Below are 10,523 nucleotides of genomic sequence, written 5' to 3' on the forward strand. Positions count from 1 at the left end.
GGAAAAGAAGACACAATTCTTCATTACAGATCACAATCTAACGGCGCATTTCAGCACAATAATCGCGGTAATTATCGTGGAAATTACCGTGGCAATTATCGCGGCACTGGAAGGCAACCTAGGTACAATCGATATGCCAACAATAACAATAACTGGCAAAACAACAACTACAGACGTCGGAACTACCAAAACAATAATGGTGGGAATGCTGGAAACAGGTATGTGCGAGTGATTGCACGGGAAGATCAGGATCCGGAAAACCCGAATGTCCCCTTGAGAAATCAATAATTAACCAACTAAAAAAAGTATATAATATTCATCTAAGTCTAAGCATCTTTATACAGGTACATAACAATAACACAAATAAACTGTTAACACTTCTAGTTGATACAGGTGCTGATATTTCCTTATTAAAACAAATTAACTTTGAGTACTCCTTGAATACACTTTGCACCACACGTATAACAGGTATAGGGCAAGGTACAATAGAGTCATTAGGATCAACATGTATAGATCTCAGAGTCAGTAAATTTCTGGTATCACATGAATTTCATGTAGTACACGAAAATTTCCCTATTCCTTGTGATGGAATTTTAGGCATGGACTTTATAAAAAAGTACAATTGTCTAATAGATTTCAACAAGGAACAAGATTGGTTGATACTAAGACCCAATAGTCCATGTCTGAACATTCACTTACCGATACTTCACTCTAATACGAACAAAATTATTTTACCAGCACGTTCTGAAGTAATCAGACAGGTACACGTTGACTCGGAAGAAAACCAAGTATTAGTAGTCAATCAGGAACCGCAACCAGGTATACTGATTGCCAATACAATTGTTAATACCAAAAACCCATTTATTCGTATTATAAATACGAATACAACAAATAAAACACTTAGTCTCAATAGTATTCAGACAGAAAGTCTTTCCAATTACCAAATAACAAACCATAATAAAATTCAAGAAAACCGAAAAAGTGAAGTACTCTCATTACTTAGTAAAAATTTTCCTAAACAATTTCAAGCACAATTAACTAAGATATGCAATAGTTACAGTGATGTCTTTGGACTCGAATCAGAACCAATAACAACAAATAATTTTTATAAACAAAAAATAAGACTTAAAGATGATGAACCAATATATATTAAGAATTATAGAACCCCATATGCGTATAAGGACGAAATTAAGAAACAAGTCCAAAAATTAGTAGACGACGGTTTAGTGGAACCATCCCAGTCCGAATACAATAGCCCACTTTTACTAGTGCAGAAAAAATCTTTACCCAATTCAAACACGAAAAGATGGCGGTTAGTAGTGGACTACCGCCAAATAAATAAAAAATTACTAGCAGACAAATTTCCACTCCCTAGAATAGAAGACATACTCGATCAATTGGGAAGAGCAAAATATTTTTCATGTCTCGACCTAATGTCCGGATTTCACCAGATCGAACTTGACGAAAAATCAAGAGATGTCACCTCTTTCTCAACTAGTACTGGTTCGTATCGTTTCAAACGACTTCCATACGGACTAAAATTAGCACCAAATTCCTTTCAGCGTATGATGACGTTAGCATTTTCGGGCCTAGAGCCAACTGAAGCTTTTCTATATATGGATGATTTGATTGTAATAGGATGTTCTGAAAAGCACATGCTGAACAATTTAACAAAGGTCTTCGAACTATGTCGAGAGTATAACCTGAAATTACATCCAGAAAAGTGTTCATTTTTTATGCACGAAGTCACTTATTTAGGGCATAAGTGTACAAATAAAGGCATCCTACCGGATGACAAAAAATATGAAGCTATAAAAAACTATCCCATACCAATAAACGCTGACGGTGCTAGACGATTCGTTGCATTTTGCAACTATTACAGAAGATTTATTAAAAACTTTTCTTATTATTCGCGTTATATAACGCAACTTTGCAAGAAAAATGTAGAATTTAAATGGACAACAGAATGCAATGAGGCATTCAACCATCTAAAAAGGGAATTACTAAAACCCACACTGTTGCAATACCCCGATTTTTCAAAACAATTTTGCATCACTACTGATGCAAGTAAAGTTGCATGCGGTGCAGTACTCAGTCAAGAGTATGACGGAGTTCAACTTCCAGTTGCATTTGCATCAAAAACATTTACAAAAGGGGAAAGTAATAAATCTACTATTGAGCAAGAGCTCACAGCAATTCACTGGGCAATACTTCATTTTAAACCGTATATTTATGGGACACAATTTCTGGTCAAAACAGATCACAGACCATTATCATATTTATTTTCCATGAAGAACCCAACCTCTAAACTAACAAGAATGAGGTTAGACCTGGAAGAATATGACTTTACAGTTGAATACCTCAAGGGGAAGCAAAACCAAGTTGCAGACGCACTTTCACGAATTACAATGGAACAACTAAAAGAACAAACTGTTCAAATGGATAAAATATATAAAGTTACTACCAGATCCGAAACTCGACAAAGTAAAGAAACCTGCGCAGGTAACGACACACTAAGTTTAAATAATGTGAAAATAAAATATAAGCCCAACGTTTATGAAGTCATTAAATATAATGACGTTAAAAAATTCGTAAGGTTAAAATTGTCTACCAATAAATGCTATTTAAAGCATGGGAAAACAGTTATAACACGAATATATATTGACGATTTGTATATAAATGGAAAATTTGATCTAAATCAATTCTTCATACGGCTTGAAAAAGAAGCCGGTATACGGAAAATCACTCAAGTTCAAATGGCACCTAGCGAACAAATCTTTGAATCTGTTTCGCAACAATTATTTAAAAAAATGGGCAATACTGCATTAAGACAGTTAACAATAGCGCTACTACCTAAGGTGACCATCATAAACGAAAGAGAAAAGGAAGAAATACTTAGTACAATGTCGAGATATCATGATGACCCCGCAGAAGGTGGTCATACAGGAATTACACGTACGTACGGAAAAATCAAGAGATATTTTTATTGGAAGAATATGAAAAAGGATATATCCAAGTACATTAAGGCATGCAAGCAATGCCAAATGTCCAAAACTATAAGACATTCAAAAACCCCACTAACGTTGACAGAAACGCCTAGCAATGCGTTTGATATTGTGCTAATCGATACCATTGGTCCATTACCGGAAACGGAAAATGGCAATGAATACGCCGTCACTATTATATGTGACTTAACTAAATATTTGGTAACAATACCTGTACCAAATAAAAGCGCAAAAACGATCGCTAAGGCCATATTTGAAAATTTTATACTGGTACATGGCCCAATGAAGACGTTCATTACGGACATGGGAACAGAATATAAAAATTCAATAATGACCGATCTTTGTAAATATTTAAAAATTAACAATGTTACATCGACTGCTCACCACCACCAAACACTAGGGACTGTTGAACGCAGTCACCGAACTTTCAACGAGTACATTAGATCGTACATTAATGTTGATAAAAGTGATTGGGACGAGTGGATAAAATACTTTACGTATTGTTTTAACACCACTCCTTCAAGTGTACATGGATATTGTCCATACGAGTTGGTCTATGGAAGAGTTCCTGATAACTTTCAAACATTTAGTAAAATAACCCAAGTAGATCCTATTTATAATATAGAAGATTATAGTAAGGAAGTAAAATTTAGATTAGAAACTGCCTATACTAGAGCAAAAATGCTTCTCGAAAAGGCCAAAATAAAACAAAAAGAAAATTATGATAAGGAAACAAGAAATATAGAGCTAACCGTAGGAGATAAGGTATTATTAAAAAATGAAGCAGGACATAAGTTAGACAATAAATACGTAGGACCTTTTACAGTAATAAATTTAGTCGAAAAAGGTAATGTAGTAATACAAAATAATAAAAGGAAAACACAAATGGTACATAAGGATAGGTTAAAATTATTTAATGAATAATTATTTTCATAGATTTAGTTAATTAATTAGATTTAATGATGTTATAAAATTAAAAAAAAAAAAAAAATTAATTAAATAAAATTTTTGACACAAAATGTATAACTTAACATACTTAACTTATTAACTTACATTAATATACATAACATTTATCTTAGAGAATAATTTCTTAACATAGTTATTACATTATTCCTCTAAAAAGGGGAGGTGTAGTGCGCATACACATATTGACACAGCACATAAATAATCTTCAGTTTATTCCCATACTTTGTTTGCGATATTTATGCAACGGGAATTAGACACCACGCGATAAGCGTCGTGGAATGTGCTGGCTAGTCAAATATGTTTATGCACACTTAATATAAACTGCATGTGCTTGCGCTGCGACGTTTTGCACATGTATTAGTATAAGTGTTATGTACATGCGCTGTGTCGCTATGTACTTAGACGTTAAGCATAATAACTTTGATGTACACCATTCCAATAAAGATTTAGACATGAAACGATACGGATCTTTCATTTTGTTTACACTTTATATTTTCTTCCATATCTTTCACTTCCACATCCGCCCCTTCAATATCATCTACTTTCATATCCTCTACTTCCATATCTTCCGCTTTCATATATCCACTTTCACAACAAAAATAGTTTGTACTCATGTGATTGAAGCGATCATAATTGACATATTCCCCAACAATACAATGTTTCTGCCATTTCAATGTGCCATCTTACAAAGAGAGTTCTTCAGTTGAGCAAATTAGGGCATTTACAAATGTATTTCAAATGTATAAACCTCAAGCAATATAACTTCAAAATAAACGACTTTGTTGGCAATAGTATTATTTCTAAGAAAATAAGTCTTACCCACATGTTCATCTACCAGACCATTGCATTGACCTCTCAAGCTGAATTAATGGCAATTCATGATGCAGTAGCACAGTGATGTTCAATATGAACATCGCAATCGTCTCGAAAAGCTAAGTTGAAATCAAATCTTCAAAAGTTCTATATTCCTGGGTATTTCTCAACAATTTTTTAAAGCATGTCAGTATCTAATCTGTTTAAGTACGCAGGGACCTGTAACGACACTTTTGGTGACGTTCAAAAATTTTTAGTTTTTGCTGGGGTATCCTCAGCCGTCGTCCAGAGTCGTGACAATATATTTATAATTTTGCCGAGACGTTGGTTTTAGAAGAAAACAGAACGTGATTTATATGTATAAATTATATATATAACTTTATTTATTTCATAAAACTTATGATTAACAAAGTTTAATTAAAATTCATTGGAAACATTTCTAATAATAAATAAAAAAAATTATGTTGATGCCAAAATTTCCCACTTCTCCATATACTACTTGTTAAAAGAATCTTAGCAAAACCCGTGTGACTTCTTAAGCCCCTCTTCTGTTATAAAAAAAATAAACAAAACGTTTCCTCCGTGCTGTAAAAAACTATTTGACCGAATAAGCCAGGTTAAAAAAATATACATATAAGACAGGAAAGGAATTTTACACTACGTTTGACTCAAAGAACCAGATTTGTGGCACAATGTGCCAGATGACCAATAGGCCAGTGTACTTGTTTCAAGAAAAGTAAAATTTCAAGTTTGGTAAAATTTACCAGAAGGCCCAATGAGCCAGAGTACTTGCTCTTTCACTTGTCGCAACCCAAGTCCCCGATTATATAAAATGTGCCTCCTTTTATATTGAGCATACCGAAGCTTTTTGGTGTAGCGTACCGGTATTCTTTGCTGTACTTGACTTCGCCGTGAAGTTGAACTTTGTGTTCTACTGTTTTCTCACTTCTTCTGCTTCGCCGTGATTTTTTTAGTACTTTTACTACGCGCCGTGTTTATTTATTTCGTGTGTTATTCCTCTTTAGTTTATATTTTATTATTAAAAAATAAAGTGTATTAATAATACAAAACTAGGTATTAAATATACATATATATTTTGTGAATTTAATATTATCTAAATGTGGAAAGAAAAGAAGTAAATTAGTAAATAGAAAAAACTAGCGTTGATGTGCTTAGTTGCTGCCGAAGTTTGTTTTGTTTACGTGTATAAAAAAATAAAATTGTACAAACATGAGTGTTAAATTGTTTTGTGTATTATTTTATTTATATATATTTCAAATAGATATTTGTTCAATAATTAAACGTGTTTTCTGTAATAAGTGTTCAGTGTTGTTGTGTTTAGAATTTCTTTACACATTTTGTTTTCATTCATAAAATTTGTAACAAATAAATTAAATTTTTTTCCGTATATTTTAGATTCTGCACATGTATCGATGCCCGCGGCACGTTGGCTTCGAGGATCACAGGTAATGTCCATGATATGTTGAATAACATTTTAATTCAATTTTATGTTTTTTTCCAGCTAAGCCTACTTCAGTTATTTTCACGTGAGTTAATAAATATATTATGTGTAGTGGTGGCGGTTATTTAACACACAGACTGTGTTTTTCTCTGCTTCTTGTTTTATGTAGCACAGAAATTTACTTTGTAAATTTGTGTCGTTACATTTCCCTCCTTCTTCAGAACAGAAATTAAACTAAAACTTTATTTTAATGATACGTTGATGACCCCTCTTCGGCTAATTTGCACTTGATATTTCTGATTTTCCATTTATCCCTTATTTTCCATATGATACATGCTACTACTTGTGTTACTAATATTCCTTTTAGAACGAGGCTCGATTTCTCTTTCTAATCTTTGGACACTTGAAAATTTTGTAATACTCATCTTGGTTGCTGACATGATGATGATCATCCTTTCGTTTAAATGTACCTAGACGTTGTACGAAAATCTCTGGTTTGTTTCCTTTTGTGCTTGGTTGACTGACGTTCAATTCCTCTTGTGGTGACCATGTTTCTTGTTGACTGTCATGCTTGACTTTATCCTTTGCTTGAGTTCCTTGGCTTGGTAGTTCCGTGTTAAGTTTACTATCTGAAACATTGATAACTAATGGACCTAATGAATTCGTAAGTTGTACATGACGATTATCCGATACTGGCTGTATTATAGTAGTATTCCTCTGTAGCGATGTAGTTGATGACGAAGATGATGGTCGACCAGATTGGTGATTATCTCTTGGTGGTGCTTCTCGTGGTGACTGTGGCTGATTAACCGAAGATGGCGGCTGTGGCTCAAGTTCTTTTGGTTATAACGATGATTTGAAATTACCTTGCGAATGACTCTGTGACGTTTGCGATGATGATTTAAAATTACCTTGTGAATGCCCCTGTGGCGTTTGCGATGATGATTTAAAATTACCTTGTGAATGCCCCTGTGGCGTTTGCGATGATGATTTAAAATTACCTTGTGAATGACCCTGTGGCTTTTGCGATGATGATTCTGAACTTGTAGAAGTTGGTAGTACTGGATGATTGACATGTGATGACTCCGGTACTATCATTAAACGTTGTGGCAGTGCTGGACGTGATGATAAGTCATGCTCTTCGATTTGATGCTTTTGCTCTCGTGGTTGCGTATTCTGATTGTAGTTAACTAGCGACTGTTGTGCATATGCTTGTTGATAACATACTTCTGGACTTTCCCTATAAGACGTTGAAATCTGTGGAGGAGTTACGATGTATTTATGAATTGCCTCCTTGTGTGGTTTTTCCTGTAATGGTACTAAGTGTGATTGTGAATTACTTTGGTGTGGCATATTTAGCGTTGGTAGTATATTTGTTATTGGTCTACTAATTGCTGTTGCTTGTTTTGCGTCTGGTGGAATCGGTTGCTGGTTACTCCTCAGTTGGATATGATGATTCGATTTAATGCTTTGATTTTGGACTATACTTTCTTGCATCAGTTTTGGTTGACTGGATTCTAATTTGACGGATAAAATGTTTGGGTGGTTGTCGTTCCGCCTGGCGTGACAACCCCCAAAGCGTTTCCCGATGGCCTCTGATGATTTCTGTATGTTGGATTTTCCCTGCAGCACTCGATCGTTCGACGGCCTATAGTACCACAACTCCAGCAAAAAAGTCTCCTAGGCTTTGTGCATTCTCGTGCAAAATGATTTCTTTCCCCACATCTACGACAAGCATTACGCACGTCCACCTTTTCGCTCTGTGTTCTATTAATGGCAATCGGTGGTGACCAATCAAGAGTGCATTGGCGTTCTCTACTACTTAGTTGTGTAAGACGTTCGAATTCTTCTGCTAGTTTGCTTAATTCTCCCAAGGAGCTAAATTCACGCGGTTTGATCTGGAGCTGATACTCTGGTCTACTATTCCGGTAAATCCGACTTAACTGTTGTCTTTCTGTTAACTCAGCATATCGCATCAACTCTTGTAGTGCTAGGGCATAGTCTTGGAATGACTCCGTCTTCTTCTGGTATTTGTTCCGAATTGTGTCTTCTAATTGCTCTAAATAATTAGAAGGCAAGAAAAACTCTCGAACATCCTGAACAAAACTTGACCAGTGTGTCCACTTCCGATTGTTATTCCGGAACCACATTAGGGCTTTTCCTTTCAGTATTTCTGGCATAAGTCTTGGCAGAATGTCTCGGGGAATGTTATAAGTTTCGGAGAGTGTTTCCAAATTTTCCAAAAATGGTAATGGACTTGTTTCACCATTAAAACGTACCTCCCAATTACGCACTTGATTGGCGATTCGCGCTATGTCTTCAAATTTGCTAGTCATCATGGTTGGCTCTGAAATGTGTATTTTTGGCGTGTCGATTTCGATGCCTGGAGGTTTGGGTGAGAGACTGCGATCGTATTTAGTTTCCATGTCCATAATTATATCTAGTAATTTTTCCGTGTACTCCTCAGTTGCTAGATGATCACGTACACGTTTCCGTAGTTCCTCAACGGTTCCTGATGTACTGATCTTAATTTCTTCTAGAATTTGAACCAAATCCTCTTTACGCGCTATCGAAATCCATGCTGTTTTGACCATGTTACCTCGTGTACCGTCTAATGACTCTTTGCGTTAAACGTTTGTACACTTACTCGTCCTGTTCCTAGTTCGTTCTTTTCTAAAACAAAGTCCCTGTTCAACGTTCGTTCTTTTCTAAACAACGTCCCTGTTCAACGTTCGTTCTTTTCTAAAACCAGGTCCCTGCTCAACGTTCGTTCTTTTCTAAAACCAGGTCCCTGCTCAACGTTCGTTCTTTTCTAAAACCAGGTCCCTGCTCGGGCGCCAATTGTAACGCCACTTTTGGTGACGTTCAAAAATTTTTAGTTTTTGCTGGGGTATCCTCAGCCGTCGTCCAGAGTCGTGACAATATATTTATAATTTTGCCGAGACGTTGGTTTTAGAAGAAAACAGAACGTGATTTATATGTATAAATTATATATATAACTTTATTTATTTCATAAAACTTATGATTAACAAAGTTTAATTAAAATTCATTGGAAACATTTCTAATAATAAATAAAAAAAATTATGTTGATGCCAAAATTTCCCACTTCTCCATATACTACTTGTTAAAAGAATCTTAGCAAAACCCATGTGACTTCTTAAGCCCCTCTTCTGTTGTTAAAAAAAAATAAACAAAACGTTTCCTCCGTGCTGTAAAAAAACTATTTGACCGAATAAGCCAGGTTAAAAAAATACACATAAGACAGGAAAGGAATTTTACACTACGTTTGACTCAAAGAACCAGATTTGTGGCACAATGTGCCAGATGACCAATAGGCCAGTGTACTTGTTTCAAGAAAAGTAAAATTTCAAGTTTGGTAAAATTTACCAGAAGGCCCAATGAGCCAGAGTACTTGCTCTTTCACTTGTCGCAAACCAAGTCCCTGATTATATAAAATGTACCTCCTTTTATATCGAGCATACCGGAGCTTTTTGGTGTAGCGTACCGGTATTCTTTGCTGTACTTGACTTCGCCGTGAAGTTGAACTTTGTGTTCTACTGTTTTCTCACTTCTTCTGCTTCGCCGTGATTTTTTTTTAGTACTTTTACTACGCGCCGTGTTTATTTATTTCGTGTGTTATTCCTTTTTAGTTTATATTATATTAAATATTATTATATTAAAAATAAAGTGTTTTAATACTACAAAACAAGGTATTAAATATGCATATATATTCTGTGAATTTAATATTATCTAAATGTGAACAGAAAAGAAATATTAAAAGAAATAAAATTGATGTTGGCGTGCTTAGTTTTGTTTTGTTGTGTTTTGTTTACGCATATAAAAATAAACTTGGACAACCAAAAATGTTAAACTGTTTTGTGTTTTGTTTTATTGTAAAAAAATAGACATTTGTTTAAAATTTAAACATGTTTCGCCAATAATTGTTCATTGTTGTTGCGTTTATAAGTGTTCCATTCATAAAAGTTTTAACCAAACGTTGATTTTGTTTTTCGTATATTTTTAGAATTTGCACATTTCATGTAGCGATGCCCGCGGCACATTGGCATCGAGGATCCCAGGTAATGTCCATGATATTTCAAATAAATATTTTAATTCAATTTTATATTTTCCAGTTAAGTCGCCTTCAGTGATTTTCATGTGAGTTGTTAGATATATTATGTGTAGTGGTGGCGGTTATTTAACACACAGACTGTGTTTTTCTCTGCTTCTTGTTTTATGTAGCACAGAAATTTACTTTGTAAATTTGTGTCGTTACA

Source organism: Teleopsis dalmanni, chromosome 1, assembly GCF_002237135.1.
Source record: "Teleopsis dalmanni isolate 2A chromosome 1, ASM223713v2, whole genome shotgun sequence".
Classification (NCBI taxonomy): Eukaryota; Metazoa; Arthropoda; class Insecta; order Diptera; family Diopsidae; genus Teleopsis; species Teleopsis dalmanni.